The sequence below is a fragment of the Cnephaeus nilssonii genome, assembly GCF_951640355.1.
Source record: "Cnephaeus nilssonii genome assembly, chromosome: 4".
NCBI classification, from domain to species: Eukaryota; Metazoa; Chordata; class Mammalia; order Chiroptera; family Vespertilionidae; genus Cnephaeus; species Cnephaeus nilssonii.
In genome coordinates, this window is record NC_137075.1 from 92,989,459 (window position 1) to 93,014,628 (window position 25,170).

At 47.1% G+C, this 25,170-nt stretch overlaps 1 protein-coding gene across 3 annotated transcripts in view; it reads right to left on the reverse strand.

Annotated features, from left to right (window-relative positions):
- The window catches only part of STON2 (stonin 2), a 129,459-nt gene extending 105,631 nt beyond the window's left edge, over positions 1-23,828 (reverse strand). For 2 of the 3 annotated variants that reach the window (XM_079768495.1, XM_079768493.1), the window contains exon 1: positions 23,692-23,828. The gene's annotated coding sequence lies outside the window, so the exon portion shown is untranslated. The remainder of the gene's footprint in view (positions 1-23,691) is intronic. The other variant, XM_079768494.1, reaches the window with a different exon arrangement.
- Positions 23,829-25,170: the final 1,342 nt, after the last annotated feature.

A 25,170-nucleotide genomic window follows, 5' to 3' on the forward strand; every position in this document is an offset into this window, starting at 1 on the left:
GAACCCGGGACCCTTCAGTCCACAGGCCAACGCGCTATTCACTGGGCCAAACCAGCTAGGGTGTCATAGATTATTTCAATTCATTTTTATAATAGCCCTGAGGTAAGTAAAGCAGACATTTCTCTCACTTGATATATAAGGGAACTGGCTCAGAGAGGTTGCTTGACCAGTCTAAGGTCACAGCTAACTATGATAGATTTGGGACAGGATCACAGGGCTATTTTATTATGCCACATTCTGCCTTCCAGAAAACAGGTATAACAAATGTGTTAGCTCTGTCACCAGCATTCATTTCCTATCATCATCTGGCACCAGAAGATGTATCATTATCGGTTGAGTCAGTCACTGTAATTTCTATTCCTGCTTTCCCAGCCTCCCTTGTACCTCAGGATTGGCACTTGGCCAACTTTTGGCAATGAGACATAAATAGAAGTATGATAAGAAATAAAATTCTGAGAAATATTTTTTGTCTTTGTTTTGTTTCACAGGTATTGCTCATGCATCCCTAATCCTTCTCACTTTCTCTTCTTTCCTATCTTGAATATGGTCATGATGGCTGGAGCTACATTAATCATACTTCAGCCATGAGAAAAGGCTAAGAGAATCAGAGTCACTGGCCTTGATGTCACTGAGCCACGGAACCAATATCAATGATCATGCATCTCTATATCTATTATGTGTGAAAAATTTTTGTTTAAGGTATAAAATCAAGTTTTCTACATGCAGGTGAATGCAACTCTAATAAAATAAGAGAGAGAAATTGTGGTAAGCAGAATTCTACAATGACCCCCATGATCTCTACACCCTGGTGTTACTGCTGTGATTATATCATAATGCATGGCAAAAGGAATTTTGCAGGTGCAATTAAGGTTATTAATCAATTGACATTAAGATAAGATGACTATCCAGGTGAGCCTAACCTGATCAATAAACCATTAAAAAGCAAAGTTCTCTTTGGCTGGTAGCAGAAGAGAAAAATCAGAGAAATTCAAAGTGTGAGAGGAAGGCTCTCCACTACTGAGATGAAGGAGGCAAAAATGGAGGGTAAGGGTAGCCCCTAGGAGCTGAGAGTGGTAACCAATAGCCAGCAAGAAAAAGGGAGCTACAATCCTACAACCACAAGGAACTGAATTCTGCCAACAACAGGCATAAGCTTGGAGGAGTTCCTGAGTTCCGGGTGAGGACACAGCGGCCAATCTTTAATTTCAGCCTTCTGAGCAGAACACACACCCATGCTGTGCCCGGACAGTAGTTTAAAATGGGAGGAGAATTTATAACTCAATATCTGGAGGTATAGGCAAAGCCTTCTTTAAATAATTTTTCCTATATAGATAAGGGACTGAACTTCAACTAAATCAACTATTACCCATAGTACAGAGTAAACTAAAAAATAATGAAAATAGTAAAAAAAAAATACACAATTATACATGTAGCACTTTAGAACGTTTTGTATGGAATTCTCTCTCTGGAAAGTTTAATTTCTTTTTCTGCCTTGCTTATTACTTAGGCCACTGCAAAATTAGCTGGCCTTTCCAGAGACCTGGGGCAAGGCGGGAAGGGTGATCATTTTTAGTGCAAAATGTTGAAGAATAATTCTGGGTATCTTTCCTTTGAGCATCAGGAGGCCAACAAAGAGTCAACCAGTCTTCTGGAGATGAATGGTGGTGATGGTTGCACAACAATGTGAATGTATTTAATGCCACTGAACTGTGCACTTAAAAATGGTTAAAATGGTAAGTTTTATATTATATGTATTTTAACAAAAATTTTAAAAATTATTCTCTAAAAAAAGACTATGCAAGCTGAAGTTATGTAAAGCAATCTTCATAATCAAAGGGAAAAATATGACTGTTCTGTGACCTTTAAAACTTGTTGCCAAAATGCCGAAACCGGTTTGGCTCAGTGGATAGAGCGTCGGCCTGCGGACTCAAGGGTCCCAGGTTCGATTCCGGTCAAGGGCATGTACCTTGGTTGCAGGCACATCCTCAGTAGTGGGTGTGCAGGAGGCAGCTGATCGATGTTTCTCTCTCATCGATGTTTCTAACTCTCTATCCCTCTCTCTTCCTCTCTGTAAAAAAATCAATAAAATGTATTAAAAAAAACAACAACTTGTTGCCAAAACATTAAAAATTCTTACTATTGATATTAGGGCTTGAGAAATAGATAAATTTTAAAAATCATACAATGAATATTACTACATTATAATTTAAAATATTAGAAACATTAAAAATTAAAATAGTTTATTTCTTTCAGAAAAAAAGATGATAGTGTCTGGAATCAGGATGGGGAAATAGAGATGGAGAAGAGGCGGTAACTAAAATATATTTTGGTGGTACGATCTACAGGATCTACTGATTGATGGATGATACCATATGGAGGGAGGGCAAAGGTGGAACAGCGACGACTGAGTAGACAATACTGCCATTGACTGGGGTGGAGGAAACGAGTCAGAACTTAGGGGTAAAATAAGCATTTCTTTTTAACTTTTCTTTTTTCTTTCCTTCTTTTCAGCATTTCTTTTTAAATATGATGCTTTTAAATAAGGATGCTTCTGAGACATCCAAGTGCGATGTCAACTACGCATCTGGACATGGGAGGCTGGCGCTCAAGGCTGGAGATGCAAATTGGGAAGCCATCATTCTACAGAATGAATCTGGTCATCTAAGAAGCAAAAGAGGGATGGCCGATGCTCTCACACAGGCGCCTGGTCCACGTGGAGCAGCACTCACCATGAGGCTCCATTCAAGTCCTAGGACTTCAAATGGGCCACAAAGAGAAGAGATGCCTGGTTAGGGAGTGCTGCCACGTTCTGCCCTTCAGTCCAAGGCAGAGGTCCTGAACCAACAAGGCCACTCACTTGGGAACAAGAAGAGTTTGAAATGACAGTCTTTGAATTCTAGACTTGAAAAAAATTTTTTTGAATACGCTGCTAAAGAACTCAGTGTAGACAAGAGCAAATATCCCAGGCGATAACTGTCAGCAGGAGGGGAAAGTACCAGTCATGCCACAACAAGGGTGGGAATTTCCTGAAACTACAGGCAATTTACAATTCTGAATAATTATTAAATGAGATAATGTGAGTGAGGGTGCTCTGCGGACTGCAGAGCATTATTCGAAAAACAAAGTCTGGACGGTGCTGTCAACCAAGCAGCAGAATGTGGAAAGGGATGGGACCCTCAGAACAGTTGGGTGCTTTGGAGACGCTCCTGGGGCTAGGAATCACTATCTCTGATTGGTCAGGGAGGCAAAGGCACGGGGAGGGGAAGCAGCTGGAGGAGCTCTTGCTTATTCACGAGGATGTCCACAGGCCTCCCGCCCTCCCCGCCCTGGGCTCCCAGCACTATGCCCGTGGAGGCACACTTTGTCATCCCATAAGGAGGCGCATCATCTCCTTGGCTTCTCCCATCAACCTTCTGAGGTAGGTGCTATTAGTCATGCCACCATTTAAAGACAACAAAAGCTGAGGCCAGAGAGGTTACGTAACTTGATCCAAGTCAGAGAACTAGTAAGTGGTAGTGCTGGGAGGCCAACCAAAACCATTCTGACTTTGGAGACTGTCCTCAAACAATTCATTGACACAGTCATTCAATCAACTAACAGAAGAGGGAAGGAACATCGATCTCCACCACCTCTAAGAGGCCCTGGACTTAAATGACAACATAGGTTACTATAGAGCAGTGATGGCGAACCTATGACACGCGTGTCAGCACTGACACGCGTAGCCATTTCTGATGACACGCGGCCGCATGCCGAGGATGAAACATTTGCTGCTCCTGAGGATGAAACATTTGCGACTAGAGTCTTGGAGTTAGTTTTTTCCTCAAAGTGACACACTACCCGAGTTATGCTCAGTTTTTTGGCGAAGTTTGACACACCAAGCTCAAAAGGTTGCCCATCACTGCTATAGAGGATGAACCAAGGTCTCGGGGACCAGGTAGAGGAGCTCAGGGAGGCTTCCTGGAAGAGGCTATAGATAACCTGGGTCTTAGGAAAATGAACAGCACACTGATTCAGAGCACCAAGCTCTGCAGTCAGGCAGGCCAAGACCCTCACCGTTGTTACCTGGTACTACGGGAATGTCTCCTAAACTCTCCAAACATGAATTTCACCAGGTAGTTTCAGAGATTCCTGTGAGGATGAGAAAAATGCTGCATGGAAGACTTTTAGCACAGTGAAGAATAAGTGCTCTGTTAATGTTATCTATTACCATTATTACTTCTACTAAAAAAAGAATGAGTAGGAGTTAGCCTGGTAACAGAAACAAGGCAAGAACTTGCTGATTTCATTCCTGTGGTCATGGCATTCAGGAAGTGAAAGTGGAAGAAAGGGGGAGATCTCAGAAATTTGGGGGTAAAAAGGAAGTAGTAGTGAGAGCTTCAGTCTGAGGCATGAAAAGGCCTGGCCAGCAGGATGGCAGGTAGTAGTTGGCTTGGAAAAGCCTGGTGAGAGAAGGTCCTGGAGGCAGGGACACCACAGTGGACAGCTTTGGGAGCCCCTCTGTATGTCATCTGTGTGAGCAGTGTCTGTGTAGAGATCACTGCACAGCCAGTGCGGCTGAAGGCAGCAGCGTGCCTGGCTGGGTGCTCTGAGGTCCCTGGACAGCGGACATCACTGCTACAGGCACCAGCCAAGGGGTCCCACTGCTGATGTATCCAAGTCGTCTGGGCTGTTTCAGTAAATGGAGGGCAGCAGTGTGACCAGCACTGTGAAACCATATAGAAACCACACAGAGACCATATAGAAACCACATCTAAAGGAGTCCAGTGGAGACAAGAGAGCCTGCGACCATCCAAATTTATCAGTACAGCTGCAGGAACGTGACAACTCATTTTAGAGGCTCCTGCCAACGCTCCCTATATCAAGAATAACAAGGAAATTAACAGAGCTCTAGGCCACAGATCTCAAGCTTGCGGGGAGGGCGGGGGGGGGGGGGTGGCTCTAATATAAAGTTAGCTCAACGTAGATTTGTCTGGAAAACACAGAGCTTTATTCTCCAAGGCAGATGAGAAAGAGAAAAACGATTTCCCCATCCTTCCTTCTTTCAAAGAAATAGAACTTTCCTCCTGGGTTGAACTGCCAACTCCCCTTAACTCTTTCCCTGCCACGCCAGTCTTCAGTGCCTCACTCCCAGTAACCCTCACCCACACTCCATCCGCTTACACCAATGCTCCCACAGCACCCGCTGCACAACTCCAGGAGGCGCCACTCACATCGATGGAATGGGTGTGTGTGTGCCCCGTATCTGAATGCAGCTCTTGGAGCTGTGCAATCCAGCAGCCCCGAAACAACACACCCCCTCCCACCCCACCACCCACATTTAAGAAAAAAGCAGGAAAATGTCAAATGTTCAGGGAAAAACTTGACTGGGAAAGATGAAAATAAACATCTATCGCTATAAGAATCCTTGAACTTGTTTTTCATTCAACAGAATAAAAGAAACAATAGGGATAGGAAACAGCAATTAAGCCGGGTGATTAGGAGGAAAAGCTGGTAGAGGGCAGAGATGGTCCCAATAAACATCCTAAGGACACTAGAAATATGGACTTAATTGGGAGTGGGGATAAAAAGTGAGTTTTAATTTGGGAAATGCTGAGATTCAAGCATTGGGGAAAATAGGGTGGATGTAGAATATGTAGATTTGGGATTTAATTAGAGGTAAAAATGGGGGGAGGGAGATATAAAGCCAAGAGAATGAATAGGTTATCAACAGAGGGAGTGAAAAGATAGACTAAAGAAGATGGCTGACTCTTGGAGCATGCCTACATATGGGAAAGGGGGAAGATGAGAAGGAAAAATAGGGGGTCCCAAAGTGAGAGAGCCAGACAGTTAGAGAAAGAGAAAAACCAGAGGCCTCCAGAGTCATGAAAGCAAGAGAGAATTTTCAAGGTAGGTTTCTCTAGTGTTAAGTGCTGTAACAAGACATTATGGGGGCTTGGATGGTCAGTGCTGACCCTTAAGAATGTTAACCGGAGTGTTAGCTCCTTGAGGGATGTCCATACCCTTCTCAAGGTCAGGGCCAGCTACACAAGAGAAAAGCAACAAGAATTCGTGGAATAGAGTAAAGCAGCTATTAGTACAGCTTTTTTAAAGAAGGCAAAAAGTGACCAGCATGCACAGAGTTAATCCTCATTACAAGCTTCCAAGGAGGAAGGACTTTTCTATTCACCTGGTGTAAGTTGAAACTCACCTGAGAGGAGGGGCAAGAGGCTATTTCCTGGGATCTTCCCTGTCACAAATTCTCCGAACGACCACAGCAAAATTGCAAAACCTTTTGGTTTTGTGTCTATAGATTTATTGGTTTGGAATTGATAGACACACTTACTTACAAATATATTGAAAGTACCCAAAGGAGGAAAAATAGACTTCGCTTGTCTCAAACCCTATGTGGTCTTCACGCATTCTCCAACAAAATAAAATACCTAGCAGTAGACACTACTTCCATAAAAGCTTTTTATCATGCATTTATTGATCAACTCCCAATGTTAGGCATGTTCTGGTGAAACTCCAGGACTAGAAAGAGGACTCAGACCCAGACCCTGCCTTGAGGGAGACGAGCAAAAGAACAGCCAATCCCAATAGAGTGTGATCCGGGCTCCCCCAGGAAAACCCTGCAGTGCCATTGGCACAGAGTGACACCTAGCCCAATCCTGGGGTCAGCAAAGGCGATACCTGGGCAGGGGCTTGAAAGATGAACAGAAATTAGCTGGGGACAGGGAAAAAGAGCATTCTAAGCTGGCAGTATGGCATCTATAAGAACAAAACAAGGCAATACAATAGAGTCAATTAGAGGGTGTCATTTTACTTAGCCATGTTTAAACAGTTAATATGCAAAACCATTGTTTCTTACCAAAAAAATGTGTACAACAGACATGCCTGACTTTTTCATCCAGACCTCCCCACCACCTAACCCCATTCTTAAACATCACCTATCACAGACCCCAACAGCCCTGGAGTATGTATTAGAGATAGGGTAGGAACTAGAGATAAGAGGAAGGTTTATCTAGAGATAAGGTATAAAGGGAAGATGGGGCTAAGAAATAGGTTCAAGTTCACAGATGGCCTGAGATACAGGGTTCCTGTTAAGAATGAAGGAGGAGGAAGAGATGGGGTGATGCAGAGCTAGAAAAAGGGTGTTTGTTTTGTACATGACTGAGAAGCTTGAAGTGTAGTAGTTTTTCATAAAGCCCCCAAGCAAAACAGCTGTAACAAAATGTAATATGTTCATACAAAGACGAGATGAATGACAGCACGTTGTGTTTTCTGAACTGTAGGTAATTCAGTTTGACTAAAGCAATGAGCCAGGAGGAGGTTAGGAGTCAGGTCAGACAGGACCTTGTAGGCTGTGCCAAGAAGGTTGAGTTTTGTGTTCAAGACCGAATTAAGGAGATCAATTAAATAATTTTAAGTAAGGAAATAACATGTATTTTATTTTTTTTTAATATATTTTTATTGATTTCAGAGAGGAAGAGAGAGAGAGAGACATCAATGATGAGAGAAAATCCTTGACCGGGAATCAAACCATGACCTCCTGGCTGACATTCAACCACTGAGCCAAGTCAACTGGGCGGGAATAACATGCATTTTAGAAGGATCATTCTGGAAGCAATGAGGAAGGGGACTGGAAGGGGAAGACCTGCTACTAAATATAGTGATCGGGTACCACAAGATGAGGGGTAAAGAGGAGGGATTTTTTTATGAGCCATTTAAGATGTAAGACCATCAAGACTGGGGATAAAGTCTATTTGGGGCTAATTGAGATGGAGAGAGTAGTGATGTGGTGGGTGGATGAAAAAGATCCTTGGAAAACTGGATATATGTTAAAGCCGTTCACCAAGATAAGAACTTCAAGGGGGAGAATGTTTGAAGTGGGGTAGTGATATGATGAGCGTGTTGATGGGCCTGTGAGAAATGTCTGTGGGCCCTGTTAAACAGATAGATAAAGAGCTCGGAAGAGAGATGAATGTTGCTAATACAGATTGACAGGTTATTAGTAGACGTGAGTTTGGACTAGGTTACCCAGAGGGAATGTATAATATGAGGAGAAAGAAGAACCGAGGGTGGGAGGGTCAACATGAATTTGTTGGGCACAGGATAAAAAGATGCTCAGAAATTCAGCCGAAATGCTTCTCTAGTCATCATCATGGAGACCTGGGCCAAACTCAACCTTTCATTGCAGGGAAAATCAACCTGGTTTGCTTAGAACCAGTGGAAGACCAGGTAAAAGAGATATTAGTGTTCAGTTCAACAGTGAACTGTTCAGGTAATACGGAGTTATAGGAGTTCTGCCTACGCTCAAGGACAACTGGGAGAAAGGAGACTAGGAAGCATTAGACAGACGTGCAGGGATTGTGCATTTCTGGGTTTCCAGCACTTGGAGAAGTGAAACCTTCTTCATCCTCCTGCAACATGGACTTCTGTGGGTGCCCCTAGATGGTTTACACATTTACACAGATACTTGCACTACATACACACGTCCTCCATCAGGAAGAGTTCTCCAGTTAGGGCCAAGGCCTAGATGCACAACTCCAAATTGAACACCTCCCCCAGAACTAGTTCTTTTTTTTTTTATTGTTTGTTTGTTTGTTAATCCTTACCTGAGGATATTTGTCCCTTGATTTTTAGAGAGTGGAAGGGAGAGGGAGAGGGAGAGACAGAGAGAGAGAAACATTGATTGGTTGCCTCTGCATGTGCTGGCCGACCAAGGCTGGGGATCGAGCCCGCAACTGATGTACGTGCCCTTGACCAGAATCAAACCCAGGACCCTTCAGTTCACAGGCCAATACTCCATCCACTGAGCAAAACCGGCTAGGGCTGGTTCTTTTTTAAATATACATATATATTTTTATTGATTTCAGAGAGGGCAAGGGAGAGAGAGAAACATCAATGATCAGAGAGAATCATTGATCGGCTGCCTCCTGCACGCCCCCTACTGGGGGTCAAGCCCGAAACCCAGGCATGTGCCCTAACCTCCTGGTGCATAGGTCTACACTTAACCACTGAGCCACATCAGCCGGGTAGAACTGGTTCTGAATATTATTTTAACATGTATGAATCTCTGGATTCTTTAGGATATAATTTAAGCCAGAGACCTCTTCTCTGGGAAAATACACATACAGGCAACAGTATTTACAATCATTTTAAGTGCTTCACAGATGCCATTCCCAAAGTCTCTCCGTGAATCCCCTGGGGACCTCTGGACTCCCTGCTGAAAGCTCCCCCCCTAGAACAATTTATCTAGCTCCTGTCACTTTCAGACCTTTCAAAACAAAACAGAGCCATCCCAGAGGAGCGGAGCTGAAGGAAGCCAGGCGCTGTGGCTTCTGCTGACCCTGAGCTGATAATTCCTCATTTCCGTTTTCAGGACTGCAGAGGGTATCTCCTTCCCTTTTCTAAGAATCCCTCCGCCATCCTCTCCCTACAAAACACACACAATCATACAACCCAAACAACCCAGCCAGACACTGCAACACCACTGTGGGCCTCAGGGCTGCAGCTGTGAAGCCAGCCCCTCGCAAACAAGAAACATCCCGAGTTCGTGACTGCTGACCGAAGGCAGGGCACGCGGGTGTCTCCAACTGCCAGGGACAACGGCCAGGAACAGGGACTTACTGGGTGGGCTTGGCACAGTGTGAGCGTCGAATAAGCATGTGTTGACTGAGGGCTTACTCTGTTTTCATAGAGCAGCGGGGTCCTGGGTTTTTGTTGTTTTTTTTGTAATATATTTTTATTGATTTCAGAGAGGAAGGGAGAGGGAGAGAGAGAGAGAGAGAGAGAGAGAGAGAGAGAGAGAAACATCAGTGATGAGAATCACTGGTCAGCAGTCTCCTGCAGCCCCACACTGGGGATGAAGCCCGCAACCCAGGCATGTGCCCTGACCGGGAATCGAACTGTGACCTCCTGGTTCATAGGTGGATGCTCAACTACTGAGCCACGCGGGCCGGGCAGGGTCCTGGGTTTTGATGGGTGACAGGCACTGTTGACACTGGGTACTTCTTTATAGATTGTAAATTTAGAGAGCAGATATGTTAGGGAGTGTTATGCCTTGTAGGACAAAATAACCCTCAGATTATTTTTTTTAAATGTGAGCCACTCAGCACCTTTAAATGATGACAAGTCACCCATCCCCACATGCCTAAGTGTATTTCCTTCTTTTAAATTTATTTTTCTAATAGTATTTGCATATATATTTGAATTACAAAAGGTATACACTCTCACTAAGGAAACTTGGAAAATACAGAAAAGCACAACTACTGGTGTGCTTTTGAAATGATTTGATTTCTAAAAATTCCCTTTGTATGTACCTTTTCAGCTTCCCAGGGACACTGCTATTGTTTAAGGGTGAGGCGTTCCTTTGGCGTGGAGTGGGGGGAGGGGGGTGGGGAAAGGGGGGAGACTGTCACCACAGACAAATGGGACAGGATCCTTTGACCTTGTAACTCCCTGGGCTCTCACCTCGGGGTTGAGGATTAGTCTATTGTTTTTTCCCCCGTTGATGGAAATTTCCCACAGTTTATGCCCAGTTCTCTTTACTTCCTCTACCCGAAAGACCAGAAAAACTCACTGGAAGCTCCTTCCTATTCATTTGTCTGCTCGGGTATATTTCTCAAGTTTGCTTTCAGTCCTCACATCACCACCTCCGTCTGCAGACGGCTTCCCAAAAATTCTCGTAGGGATTGAGAAACCAACCACACCGTTACATATATTTGGCCCTGCCACCACTAATAGTCGTGTTTCTTTTGGTAGACGTCTCCCTGACAGTAACTCTTGCAAAACAGAAAAGCCACAAATTCAAAGCACTTAAACCATAAATGCAAACACGGCAGACGTACTAATTAGAGAATTGAGAAAACAGACTTCAGAATTTGAGTGTCCATATTTCTGGATTCTTCTTTAGCTTTGAGAGAGAGGAATTTTATAAAAAACTCAAAAGCATATTATTTGCTTAGTGAAACAACTGTCTTGGATACATTTTCCAACCAAGTGTAAAACTTGAATTTAAAGCAGTGGGGCAGGATCGGTTAGTTCAGTGGTCGGCAAACTCATTAGTCAACAGAGCCAAATATCAACAGTACAACGACTGAAATTTCTTTTGAGAGCCAAATTTTTTAAACTTAAACTTCTTCTAACGCCACTTCTTCAAAATAGACTCGCCCAGGCCGTGGTATTTTGTGGAAGAGCCACACTCAAGGGGCCAAAGAGCTGCATGTGGCTCGGGAGCCGCAGTTTGCCGACCACGGGGTTAGTTTATTAGAAAAGATGAGGCCCTTCTTACCTGGCGCATCATGGTGTATGTAATATGGGGACATGGTCATTGCCAGGGGGTACCCATTTTTTCTGCATTTCAGCTTTCAGGTCTCTGAAAGCTTGTGCATCTGTGATCCACGCCCCAATTGCCACGCACAGGGGCCAGACTTGATCTCTGGATGTCGAGTTTCTATTACAGAGGAAGCGCAAGTGGCTGGCGTATGTGTGTGGAATTTATTACAGTATTTCCTTGACCTCTGTCCTTTATTTTTAATAAAAAGAAGGAAAACAGTAGTAGCAGTGTGGGCTGAATTAAAATGTGGTTTCCAGTTCAGGGAAAATTCAAAGGGCTTGAGAATGTGTGAGCTGTCACCGCTTGTCCCTTCGCAGACACTGACAAGAGCTGTGGGACTTCACAGCGATAAGACAAGAACAGCATCCTCTGATGAACACAGCTGCTCTCACCAAGCCCTCAAACCTCTGAAATGGGCATTTTAATTACCAGTTCCCACCTCAAGATAAGGAAACTGAGTCTCAGAGAGTGAGTAGCTTGTCCAAGGTCACACAGCTAGGAAGAGGTCAAGTGGTATTTGCTCCTGGTCTCTTGCCTGAAGTCTAAACATTAGAGAGGTCAAATGTTAGCTATCCAAAGATCAGCACCGACAGCTCCACACTTCATTTCACACCTGCAAAGCGAGAACAACAACCTAGAGCTGGCTTGACTCTTCCACAGGAGCTAAGCTGCCCTGGTCCAGCCCAGGACTCCTCCGCTTCTCCGTCTACTTTCCTTCCTTCACAGCTGTAGACCACTGAGAGGGGCTGTCTATGGAGAAGGCCACCGCAGGGATGCTTCTAGCCCTGATTTCCCACCTGGCTCCCCGGCTGCCCATTGAGCACCTTCATCATCATCCATCAGGCCTCTCAAACTTAACGCATCCAAACATGGACCACGACCCTCCCTCCCCAAAGACGGCTCTACCGGAATCCTTCCCCTCCCAAGATGATGGCAGCCCTACCCTCCCAGTACCCCTGGTCAAAAATACCAAGTCATCCTGGACTTCCCTCTTCCTCCTGTTTTCCTCATGTCCATTTTACAAAAAGGCAGGTATATATATATATATATACATATATATATATATATATATATATAATTGATTTCAGAGAGGGAGAGAGAGGGAGAGACAGAAACATCCATGATGAGAGAGAATCACTGATCTGCTGCCTCCCACACACACCCATACTGGGGATCAAGCCCGCAACCCAGGCATGTGCCCTGACGAGGAATAGAATGGTGACCTCCTGATTCATAGGTCGACACTCAACCACTGAGCTACACCGGCTGGGCACAAAAAGGCAGTTTACAAATGTTTTTGTCATATGATTCTTTGAAATGGTAAATCCCCACATATTGTAACAGCTATGTATGGTGCCAGGTGGGTACTGGACTTTGTAACTTACATTAATGTCTAACCACTATGCTGTGCACCTGAAATGAATATAATATTGAATGTCACCTGTAATCTATAATAATAAAAGCATAATATGCAAATCAACCAAACGACTGAACAGCAGAACGACCGTCCAGACGACCTTCTAGACGACCATGCTATGACACGCACTGGCGTCAGGCCAGCCAAGGCGGGTGTGATGTGATTGATTGGGGGGGCCCCACCATCGCCCCACGATCCCCCCACAGAGGAAGGCCCAGGCACCCTCTGCAGGGCTATCGATAGAGGGGGCTCCACCATCAATTGCCCCAAAGAGGGAGGCCCAGGCCACCGGCCAGTGACGCTGTGGTGAGTGTGCAGAGCTGGCCAGCAATCGCCCTGCAAAGGGAGGCCCAGGCCAGCCAAGTGAACGCACCCCACGCCTGTTGCCCACAGAGGGAGGCAAAAGGTGGCGGGAGGAGAGGGGCAACACCGCACAGATGGCAAGCAGCGGTGGGGCCATGGCCAGCTGCTGGCAGCTGGGGGAAGGAAAGCCCCGATAGGCCCTGATCACTAGCCAGGCCTAGGGACCGTACCCGAGGGGTCCTGGATTACAAGAGGGCTCAGAACAGGCTGAGGGACCCGGGCCTCAGGTTAGTAAATAAAATGGCAAATTCCCCTCGTAGAGTTAGTAAGATTCCATTTGCATGGAAGTCATCACGAGAATGTTTACTGAAGTAACTAGGTGAGCTTCACCTGTCATAACACTGTCTACCTACAAACAATGTTTGCCTACCACTTTATTTTAATGTACTATTTGATAAACACGATGCAACACTTCTTCTCTCCCAGACATTGGTCTCCTAGGGCTTTCGAACCCATTTAATTAAATACCTCATGTAATCCTCCAAAGATCCCTATGAAGTAGATACTATTATTATCCATTTATTTAGGTAAAGAAACTGAGGCACAGGGAGGTTAAATAATGCCCAAGACCACACAATTCCAACCCAGACAGTCTGGCTCCTGAGTCGAGATCTTAACCATTCCGCTGCTCCATCCATGAGACATACTTCCCCCTTAAGTGAATAAATGAACCTAAGACATGATCTTCCTTTCTTAGCCAGGACCCACTCCTGCCAGGAGCCCAGCCGAGACTGCATGGACATTCTCTGTCCTCTTCACAGGAAAGGGGCAGCCAGTTGACAGGTGATCAAAGCCCCCGGCCCCGTGAGCACTGTGCTGGGACCAGCCAAGCCTCCCAGCCGAGTCTAATATTGACAGTAAATGGCTCTGATTCCCTGGAGCTGCCTCCCCACAGCCTGATCATGGATCAGGAACTGAACACCAACCAGCAGCAGAGCACGTGAGTGCCCGGGCCCTGGGGTGTGCTGGATGGCACAGCTGGAGGGGCTGCTGCAGAGGGCAGGGCCCCCACATGCCAATTAGGCTGCTGGTGAGTGACTGAGACATGTGGGGTTTATGCAAATGGATTCCCACTCCCCAACTCACCGCCTTTTTAGATGATACTTTATATATAAAAAAAAAAAAGTCAAGGCGGAAGAGATAGGGCAAGGAAGAGAAGGAAGTGTGCTCCAACAGCCCTGCTGATGGTGTGAACTGACAGCCCAAACAGGACAGTTTTCCCTCCACCAGGACCTCGCGGGTACGGCCCGAGTGGACAGAGAGCCCATGAACGCTTTAGAGCACTTTTCCTGCTGTTAGCAGGTACAGGAGTGACTAGGAACACAGAGCTAAGAGGTTAGAAGAGACTTTCAAAGCCCAGGTCTACTACAAACTTTGATAAATTACGTAAGTCCAGCCTCTGTCTCCTTTGTTACGTGAGATGCTATTCTCCCCGACCTTACAGAGTTGAGGTGGACATTAAGTGAGATAATGTAGTATAGAGGACCTGGAATATAGTAAACCTGGATGAACGGTCGCTGTTCATACTGACTGATAATTTCAATAATAAAATTGTTCACACCATCAACTGTTCAGTGTTTAAAGTTGAGGAAAATGTAGGGACAAAGGATGATGTAGAAAAAAATTAATATTTTATGTTTGACAATAGCAGGAAAATACACAAGTAAAACTGGATTGTTGATGGCCATGGGTTGACACAATGGACATTTAAACAATGTATAATTCAGTAAGCTCACCATCATTTTTGCTTAACCATGACATTATAGCTTTTCCCTTTTCAAAGCTCAACTCAGGAAAGATAAATACAATCCATTTCTAAAGCAGAGAAATAAATTGTTTTCCTTTTTTAAATATATATATATACTAGAGGCCCAGTGCACAAATTCGTGGGGTCCCTCAGTCTGGCCTGCAGGATTGGGCCGAAACCAGCTCTCCAACATCCTCTGGGGGGTCCCGGATTGCAAGAGGGTGCCACCCAGGCTGAGGAAACCCACTAGTGCATGATCAGGGCTGGGGAGGGATGCGGGAGGTTGGCCAGCTGGGGAGGGACTGTGGGAGGACTCTAGGGCATGTCTGGCCCTTCTCGCTCAGTCCCGCCGATCCATCTGCCAGACCCCAGCAGCAAGCTAACCTACTGGTCAGAGCATCTGCCCTCTGGTGGTCAGTGCATGTCATGATGACTGGTCGCCCAGTCTACTCTCTGCCCCCTGGTGGTCAGTGCACATCATAGCAAGCGGTTGAGTGGCCTTAACGTATCATTAGCATATTACACTTTGATTGGTTGAATGGACGACTAGACACTTAGCATATTACCTCTTTATTATATAGGAGATATATATATATATATATATATATATATATATATATATATATATATATGATTTCAGAGAAGAAGAGAGAGGGAGAGAGATAGAAACATCAATGATGAGAGAAAATCATTGACTGGCTGCCTCCTGCATGCCCCCCCACTGGGGATCGAGCCCTCAACCCAGGCATGTGCCCGGGCTAGGATCAAACCGTGACCTCCTGGTTCATAGGTCCATGCTCAACCACTGAGCCACGCTAGCAGGGTGAAATAACATGTTTTAATCTCACTTTTTTTTTTTTTTTTGTAGGTAATTAGCTAACTTCGAAAGGAAGGCAACCAATGGAGTGACTCTATCAAGCTGGTAGGGTCTAGTGTCTCACTTCCAAGTTCAGGTCGACTGAAAGCTACCGATAGGTCTTCTACGTTAACTGACATTTGGCATAAAAGGGCTGCCAATGCCTTTTCACTCAGATGGTGTGCTTGCACAGACCCACAGCACTGAAATGGGACCTTCTTTCAAGGGGCGCCAGGGCTTAGCCTGAAGGGACAGGTGTAATTATCTCCCCTGCAAATTAAAAGTAACGAGGACCTTTTGGACTTAGAGTGGAGGGCCTCCGTGGGGTCTAATGTAAAGGGAGAAAATCCTAACTAGAATCCAGGGGCCCCAAGTTCTCAGCGCCACCCTCCCTCTGGAGCCCCGTGAAGCCACGTAAGCTGGGCATCACCAAATGTCAGGAGAGGTGGGATGCAGATGGTGTGCTTCCTGCATGGCTTTAAACCAGGTGCTTGACCTTCCCAGGTCATTTTGCAAGTGGAAAGAGGCCTACCGCCTGCCAGTCTGACAGGGTTTATGGTGGGATTGGATTTTATTTACAAAGAGGTCTGACGCCATTAGTTCCAAAGTGCACTCCTATTAATAAAAGGAACATGTGAAGAAGGTCGAGTCCAGGGTTACTCATCTGCTAATGAATCACTCAGTGGCTTCATTGGTCAGGAGGTGAGGCAAGCAGGCAGAATATGCCAATTAGATGGTCAGATGGCAGTCACGAAAGAAAGACTTTAAGAAGTTCAGACATGCCCTGGCCGGTGTGCTCGGTAGTTAGAGCATAACCTATGCACCGAAGGGTCTCAGGTTTGATGCCCGGTCAGGGCACGTGGGAGAGGAAACCAATAGATGTATCTCTCTCACATATCTCTTTCTCTATCTCATTCTCTCCCCACCCCCCATTCCTCTCTAATAAAAAACCAATTGTGTGGGGCAGGGGGTGGGGGGAAGCTCAGACTTCCCTTCTTCTCTCCTCCTTGACCCCTTCCTTCCAGATGTCTCCTCACAGACCTGGAACAAGCCTGTGCTGACCATCAGAGCCACAGTAAATTTAGGTCCATTCCCTACAACCCTATGTTCCACCTAAATCTTACTCTTTCCCTCCAATCCAGTGTGACTGCACCTCCATGAACCTTGCCAGCCCAGCACAATCTAAGAAAGAGTCCCCATCTATGAATCCATAACAGAGTGGCGTGCCCTTTGATTATTTGCCTACTGTTGGCCACATTGCTATTTAACTGCTACTTATCTGCATAAATATTATGACCTTTTTCTCTCAGATTAGAGGCTGTATCAGAAGACTAAGCATTATATTTCTCTGAATTCCTCACAGCATTGTCCTCAGAGCCTTGCACCCAAAGATAGCCCTTTGCATGAAGCCACCTTCCAAAGATTTTCCTGGGCCATTAACAATCTGCAAAGTAGCTTCACACTCCTCATTGTGACTATGTATCAGAAAGGACAATGACCATCTCTCACCTGTTAGTGAGGCCACCTGGGAGCACAAGTCCAGGTTAATGTGGGGTCAGCTGGAGTGACGGAGGTATACACAATGAACAAAAACTCAAGGGACTTTGAATTTCCAATCCTGTCCTTCTCTTACCTGTCTATACAATTCTGGCCAACTGTTTCTAAGTCCCTGCACTTCAGAAAAACAGCAATAGCACTGGAAACCTTCCTCCTGAAATGGCTAGAAATGGAAAAATATACACATGATAATATCCTATATAATAAAGAGGTAATATGCAAATTCACCCTCACACCCTCACAAGATGGCTGCCTACAACCAGGCCGGCAGGGGTGTTAGTGAGGGCTGACCAAACGACTGAACAAGCAGTCTGCATGGGGCAACCAGGCCGGCAGGGGTGTTAGTGAGGGACGACCAAACAACTGAACAAGCAGGCTGCATGGTATGACCAGGCTGGCGAGGGGGCTGTGAGGGGCGACCAGGCTGGCAGGAGGAGCAGTTGGGGGCGACCAGGCCAGTAGGGGGGGCAGTTGGGGGCAACCAGGCCAGCAGGAGGGGGCAGTTAGGGGTGACCAGGCCAACAGGGGGTGCAGTTGAGGGTGACCAGGCCAGCAGGGAGGGGGAAGGTGGGGGCAACCTGGCCAGCAGCGGGGGGGCAGTTAGGGGTGACCAGGCCTGCAGGGGTGGCAGTTAGGAGCGATCAGGCCAGCACACAGTGGCAGTGAGGGGCGATCAGACAGGCAGGCAGGTGAGCAATTAGGAGCCAGCAGTCCAGAATTGTTAAAGGGATGTCTGACTGCTGGTTTAAGCCCGATCCCTAACCAGCAGTTGGAAATTCCCCGAGGGGTCCCGGATTGGAGAGGGTGCAGGCTGGGCCGAGGGGATTCCCCACCCCCTCACCCCGTGCACGAATTTCATGTACCAGGTCTCTAGTTTATTCAATATAAACATATAAAGAGGATACTATTTATCTGGCGATTTGATATGTATATTTCTTACATATCAAATCGCCAGATAAATGCTACCCAACAGAAATTGTAACACCTTTTTTTAAAAATGTTTTTCATGATTTCAGAGAGAGGAAGGGAGAGGGAGAGAGAGATAGAAACATCAATGATGAGAGAGAATTATTGATCAGCTGCCCCCTGCCAGGGATCTAGCCCACAACCCAGGCATGTACCCCGACTGGGAATCAGTGAACTCCTGGTTCTTAGGTTGACACTCAACCAGTACACTTTCCAATGAATATGTTCAGCATTTTAAATCCCTCTGGGCTAGTGTCAGTCCTTTCCCTCACGGGCTCTCACTCCTGTCTAGGGTTTTATCTGCTGCATCTTTTCAAACTTCAGATCAAGTTTCCTGGAGATCTGAGATGGAGGGGACCATGGCAGTTCACTGCAGAATTGACCCAGAGAAGGTACCACTAAGGCCCAGCCTGCAGGAGGAGAGGAAAAATCATGCAAAATTACCCAGAGAAAAACAGACAGATCTGATCCATGGCCATGGCCTCAGGCCTCCAGGACGGTGGTGTTGGTTCCAAGCCTCCTCACCCACCTCTGGCGGCACACAGAATCCTAGGGGATTTTCCTGTCTCCAAGAGCACACCTTTAAGGTGCCATCTTCCTGTCAAATCTCAACCAAGACAAGGGTCTTTTCAAATCTAATTGATTTCATTTTATAGCTTGCCTCCCCCCGCAAGATATGTCTTATTTTAGGCAAATCTAACGTGTAGAATTCCTAGTATATTCTATCCACACCCCAATGGACCAATTTACACTCATCCCAACTTGAAACAAACATTGTAACCTGCTAGCCAGCACTCAAAATAATGTTGACCCTGAAAGTATTTCATGCATTCAAACGGTGTCTGCTGGGCAGGCATATCGCTGATTATCTGGACCCTGGTAGAGTTCAAACTGTGGCCACATCCAGGATTGAGAAAAATACGGTAAGGAGAAAACAAACACTCACTATGTTTTGTTTCTTGTGTCATATTATACACGCCAACATATTTTGTCCTTAATGTCCATTCTTGGAATGCTCTCTCATTACAGAAGTGGTGAGTCACAGTTAAGAGAATTGTTGCGACTTGCTCCACCCACTGGTGTAAGCCAAACCAAGGCCGATTTTGGTTTCTCATGGGGGGGGCGGGGGGGGGGGGGAGGAGGGGAGAAGTGAGGGGAGGGTTGGTTACAATTTGCATGATCACATTATACACAGGTTTCATTACGAAGGTGACCTCAAGTGAAGTGAGAAATTTCTTGGTCTGACTTTCATAAAATGCCGCCAAATAATACACCCAGTGGTGGGCTAACCCAGCTCCAGAAATTAATATGGGGACGACAAGAAATGGGATGCGTCAGGATTGGACTACACTGTCAGGCTTGAGTGAGAGGTCGGAGCCAGGCGAGAGGGTGTGTGTCTATGACAGAATGGGGAGTTGGGCAGAATGACAAAGGGAGGGGATAAAAGCAGCACTCTCCTCTCCTTGTCTATAAAGTTGAGCTGTTTCATCTCCTCGAGCTGAGAGTTGCATTTGCAATTTAATGTGCACCTAGAGACTGTCACTCTTACAGATCCCACTGCTCTGGCCGGAGTCAGCCTCCAGCAAATGTGCCCATGGAGATTGCTGAGACCTTCCAGATTTTTCCCTTCCACAAGGCCCTCTGTCCAGGTCTCTCCCTCCACCATGTCTCAATTTACCTTTTTATTCTGTGGTCTTCAAAGTGTGGCCTTTGCACCAGCAGTATCAGCATCACCTGAGCACGCCCAGAAATGCTCATCCCCGGGCCCCTCTCCAGGCCTACTGATTCTGGAACTCTGGGGGTGAGGCCCAGGCATCTGTGTTTTCTCAAGCCCTCCAGGTGATTCTGATGCATGCTGAAGTTTAAGAACTGCTGCTTTAGATAATCTTATCAAATAACTAGAAGCCCAGTGCACGAAATTCGTGCACTGGTAGGGTCCCTCGCGGCTGCTGGCTGCCGGCCGGGTACTCCCTCCCTTCCCCTGGCCAGCTCGGACCCCTGGTCGAACTCATGGACAACTCCCAGTCAAGGGGACAATTTGCATACTATGCTTTTATTATAGGATGACTCTATAATAGACTCTAAGATGAGAGAATGTGTGCATTTTAGGAGAGGACTCGTTAATAAGACAAACTACTGAAGTGCCAACCAAATCACTTTCTAATAGTGGAACGTCAAGTCACGTGGCAGATCAGACCGTGAGTGAGATTTGAGGCTGCTGTTTTAGGCCAGGCCTTCAGCATCTTCTGCTTACACTTGGCCTTAAAATCTGATGTCAAACCCTAACTTAAAACCCCCAGTGGCTTTAACCCCCCTGCCCATAGGATACAGTCCGAACCCCTGACACTGACCCAGGCCTTTGGTCATCTGCCTCTGGGCCACTCCCCCCGGCTATGTTTCCTTCTGCACTTCCCTTCCTCCTTGGCCACACCTCACTGCCTGCAGGGGGATTATACTTTCCCAGGCCACTGACTATAGGCTTGGCCATGTGCCTTATTTGGCCAATAGCATGAGAGCTAAAGTGAAGTCTGGACAGACTCGAAGTGCCCTATTTGTGCGGTCATGTTTTCTTTCTTCCCTTTCCTATAAGTGAAATTCAGATTGTCCCAGAAAGAAGCTATTTTTTAAGCCGCAGTCCAGAATGAAGAGAGATCAGAAGCAGAACCACAACTGATGTACAATGGACATCCAGCGTGAGAAATGAACCTTGGCTGTTGTAAGCCACTGAGATTTGGGGGCCACTATTCAGCCTAAACTATTAAGAGTACTTTTGATCTCCTATATCCTCTTGGTCTGGAATGTCTTCTCTCCTTGGCTCTACCCTTCTTTCCAATCCCACCTCCCTCCTGCCTGCACAAGAGATTGGCTCGGTGTTCTATACTCAGTTCAGATTTTAGCCCCTCAATCAAATATCTCTTTATTTCCCAGGTACAAAAGATCACTCCTACCTTTAGGACCTCCTCTGGATGCTACAGACCTGTAACTGTGTCCCTGGGTCTACGTTAGGGCCTTTCCATTCATTAGAACAACTCTTCTTCAAAAAAAAAAAAAAAAAAAGGAAGGAAAGAAAGAAAGAAAAGAAAGGAGAGAAAGAAAAAGACAAAAGAAATTGAGTCCTCATTTCACAGAATGGGAGACTTTGGCTCAAAAAAGCAAACTTGCCCAGATCCCCCCCACCCCCACCCCCATCAGCCACAGAGACAGAGCTCTCACCCGATGAAGATCTAGCTCGACCTGAGCAATCTTCCCCTGCCCCCCATCCCCCTCCCTCCTCCCGCAGCAAGCTTTCAGATCCTCCCACTCTAGCAGAGAGAGTAAAAGTCTCCGTATCAACAACTGAAAGAGCTGATGAATTCATTTGACACTTGCAAAATCTGCATCTGGAAGTGGGCTTCCTGCCCCCTGAGAAGATAATCACTTTCTCTAAGAAGATGCAGTTATCCTTAAGGCTCCTGGGAAAGGCCCAGGAAACCCTAGGAGAACTGGGGCATTTTGTCTGTGCCTTTCCCAGGTCTCAAGCTATGGGGGTACTGTGGTGTGACAAGACAAGGAGATTCCCACTTACATGGCCCTAGGAAGCTTTGTGAAGGAAGGTCCTTTGGGTTTGTCACAGGGTAGGAAGGTAAGTAGCAGAGGGCTCAGAATTCCAAAAGAGTTTGTTACATCTTGATATTTCAGGTATTAAAAAGAAAAATGAATGGCATCAAATGTTTCTCTGACTCTTCAGATTAAAGAAGAAAAGGAAAGTGACACAGTGGCAAAGAACTGAACCAGACCACCCAGGTCAGGCATGTGAAAACCGCCTAAAGTGGCAACTGCAATTTAGACTTCCAGGAGCTGCTGGAGTTTTGTTTTGTGGTTAGGCTTTGTTTTCTCTCTCTCTCTCTCTCTCTCTCTCTCTCTCTCTCTCTCTCTCTCTCACTTGTTTGTTTAAGGAAGGAGGACAAACTATAAGAACCTTCACATTTCTCCCCCAAAATCAGCCACACTAATAAAAGACAAGCATTCAACAAAATACCATGATATTCTCTTCACACAACATTCATACCATTTTTTTTTTCAAGTGTTACAAGGGTTTTCTAAGACACTAGTTGGACTCCATTTTACTCGCACCATTCCAATGGAGTCCCCTCAAGGGATACATTGCCCTTCAATGATGCCATCAGTAACATTAATAGCATGTTTCCCCCTTCAAGTGCAGAAAGCCATTTGGAGCTCCAAATGGTCACTGGGCCAGTTTAGACACCTCTGATTTACGCTTTAAAAGACCATCCACTCCGTATAGTAAATAAGAGCCAGCAATAACTGAGTACTTAAGCGCAGTGCCTGAAGTATTTCAGGTACTGCCTCGTGTAACCCTCAGAACAAACGCTATCATGTGGGTGCAGTCATTATTGCCACCTTAGTTTAGAGAGTGAGGCACAGAGGGCACTGACGGACATGAAGAGACAGGCAGGGGCCAGAAGCTGCCCAAAACCACAGTTAATGATTCACTTACAGCCCGCAGGCCCTTTTCAGTAAGGGCTCAGACACACACACACACACACACACACACACTGTACACTCACTCATAAACACTCCCATCTTCAACTCTTCATCCCAGCCAGACACACACACACACACACACACACACACACACACACTGTACACTCACTCATAAACACTCCCATCTTCAACTCTTCATCCCAGCCAGACACACACACACACACACACACACACACACACACACACACTGTACACTCACACACACTGTACACTCACACAGACACACTGTACACTCACACACACTGTACACACACACACACACACACCACACACACTCACGCACACGCTGTACACTCACTCACTCACTCACTCATAAACACACTCTCATCGTCAACTCTTCATCCAGCAAGAGGCGGGGGTCCGGGTAATTGCTTGGCAACGCTCGGAGGAAACTCCATCCAAACGCGGGGTCCGCGGGTCCAGGAGGCCGCTGGGCGCTGTCCAGCGGGCAGCGCGCCTGAGAGTCCTGGCTGGGGTCCTGCCTCGGGACACCCCGAAGCTGGGGAGGACCGCCAAAGCCGGATTCCGGGAGGGGGTGGGGGCACCGTCTCCGGAGACACCTGTTGTCGCCTCCCCAGGCGGGACAACGACACCGTCCCGGGACCCAGAAGTCGGGGAAGACACTCGCTGGCAAACAGTGTCTGAGTGTGAATGCGGGGGTCGCAGGGGTCTTCCTCCCACACCCCCGCCCGCCTCTGACCGACTCCCCTCCCCGCCTCCCACTCCTGGACGCCCGCGGCGCGTGGAAGTGTCGCGCCTCCCTGGGACCCTGGGACACCTGCCGAGGCAGACGCGGGGTGCGAGGGGCCCGGGAAGCACCGCGGCGCTAGGACCTCGCGGCCGGCCCGCCCCCTGCCCGCTCCACCTGCGGGGCCCCCTCGCCCGCACGCTCGCCCTCCCTCCGCAGGGCGCGGCGCGGTTACCGGTGACGCCGCCCGCAGGGTCCCGAGTGTCGGCGGAAGGTGGCCGCAGCGAACCGGCCGCGCTGGCCCGGGATCCCCTCCCGGCGCTCGGCTCCCACCGAGCTCGCTCGGATCGCAGCGCCGCCGCTGGCTCGCGGTCCTGGCGCCGCTCCCGCCGCTCCTGATTGGCCGCCGCGCGCTCCCGAGCCGCGCTCTGATTGGGCGGCCGAGAGCCGTGGGTGGCGCCCCGCGCCGCCCCGACCTACTCCCCGCGTCCTGGCGCCGGAGCCTGGCATCCCGGCTGCACTCGCAGCTCCGTCCAGACGCTGAGCCCGCGATCCTGCCCCTCGGTACCCGCCGCGTGGGGCCTGCCTCTCGGGCGCGGGAGGGGCGAGAAGCGTCCCTGCGAGCAGCCTGGGGATGTCGGGGGTGGGGATCGCCGTGGAGTCTCTCCCATACCCCGCGCCAAGGCTGGACCGTGGGGATCATTGCTCCTCCGGCTTCACTCCCACCTGGGGTTTTGCCTACCTGCTCATTTCGATACTGTGACTATAAACAGGGCGTAGGACTCGGCAGAGTCTGGTAAACAGTGGGTACCAAATTGGGTTTGGGGACTCAGGTCGGACTATTACACACAATTTTTATGTGGTCCAGCCTGGGCTCGCAAAGCGGCTTCTCCAAGGTCCTCATCACGTTTCCAAATTTTTAACAGTGAGAAAGAAAGATGATGTCTTCATTTACAAGGAACTTATTATACCTTGCTGGGGAAATGAGGCTGGATAATGATGATAATAATAACAACAACCCTACTGTTTCGATGGCGCACGTTATTTATGGGCACTTTTCAAAGTGTTTTACGTATATTAATTCTGAAATACAGGAAACAGCTGTCCTAAGGATGTCCACATGTCCAGGAAAACGTGTGGACAAGCGGTATCAGTTCTGAGGATGGAGAGATGTTTCATCTGGAAGACACACTCAGTCACTCCATACTGTGGAGAGGGATTATCGGGAATTAAAATTGTTCACACCTTCCATTTCTTCTCCCGTAGTCTTTATTCCTCCTGGAATTTTCTCCCACCTGCCCTGAACCTTTCTAAAGAATAAAAACAACCATTATCCATCAGGGTGCCACCAGAACTCTGTTACACCCCTCACAAAGGGCCCCCACTAAACACCTAGGTAGACAATGAGTACAAGTAAATAGCACAGTTCATATTTAACTTTGGTTGCACTAATGTCTTGAAAGCAAGTATGTAACCACTTTCCTATAGGTCTTCCCCCCTCCCTCTTAAATTATTGTGGTGCCCTGGCCAGGTAGCTCAGTTGGTTAGAGCATTATCCCCATACGCCAAGGTTTCAAGTTCCACCTCCGGTCAGGCACATGCAAGAATCAACCAATGAATGCATAAATAAGTGGAACAACAAATCTCTCTCTCTCTCTCTCTCTCTCTCTCTCTCTCTAAAATCAATTAAAAAAAATGTAAAAATACACACATC